Consider the following 964-nt stretch of genomic DNA (forward strand, 5'->3'; position numbering starts at 1 on the left):
CCCACGGCACCCCACCGGCCGCCTGGGCGGGGAAGGTAGAAACCTCTACAGCAAAGGGGCTTCACCGGCAGGAACGTTGGACCTGACCCGGCCCGAGACACGTCTCCACCCGCTGCACAAATAAAAACGGAAAGCCCTGTATCTCGGGATTAACTGGGCTCTTTTCTTTGCAAGTCCTCTCCAAGCATTGGTCTAGACTCACCGCCCTCGGGCTAAATTCCTGATAACAGGTGGGACGACCTTGACCCCGACTCTTGAGGAGGTGAGTGTCTGGGGACTCCCGACACCTCCAGACACCGCAGCAGCTTCATTTCACAGGGGGGCTGAGGCCTGAAGCGCCCACCCACCTGCTTAGGACCAGGGGCGAGTGGGAGACCTGGCCTCCGCTCTCCCATGCTGCTGGGTTCCGGCGGGAGTCCAAGCCCCAGCTGTGCCCCAGCCCTCGGAGCACCTGTCCTTTCTCTGGAGACCAAAGTCCTTGCAAACGTGAACCCAGCTCCTGCCATGCATAGGAACTGGGCAGGGTGGGGCAGGAGGGTGCGACCCCAGGTGGACGGTGACAGGAGCAAAGGCAAGGCCAAGGCCGTGGTGGTGCACGGTCTGGGACCATCCCAGCCCCTCTTCCCACATCCTGATGAGCAGCCTGAGGGCGGATGAGGTGCATGGGGAATGAGGGGAGGGGACGTTAGAAACACAAGCCGGGGTCACCGTCATTCAGTTACTCAACAAATATTTATTGAGCAGCTACTATGGATGAGACGCTGTGCTTGGCCCTGATTAAGAAAGGCACAGTCTTGGGGGCACCTGGGTGGCTCAGTCGGTTAAGTATCCAACTCTTGATAGGTAAGCTCTTGATCTCAGGGTCATGAGTTCAAGCCCTGAGTTGGGTTCTGTGCTGGGCATGGAGCCTACTATAAAGAGAGAGAGAGAGAGAAATGCACAGTCTTGGGGGTACCTGGGTGGC

The sequence above is a fragment of the Neomonachus schauinslandi genome, chromosome 2 (assembly GCF_002201575.2).
Source record: "Neomonachus schauinslandi chromosome 2, ASM220157v2, whole genome shotgun sequence".
NCBI lineage: Eukaryota > Metazoa > Chordata > Mammalia > Carnivora > Phocidae > Neomonachus > Neomonachus schauinslandi.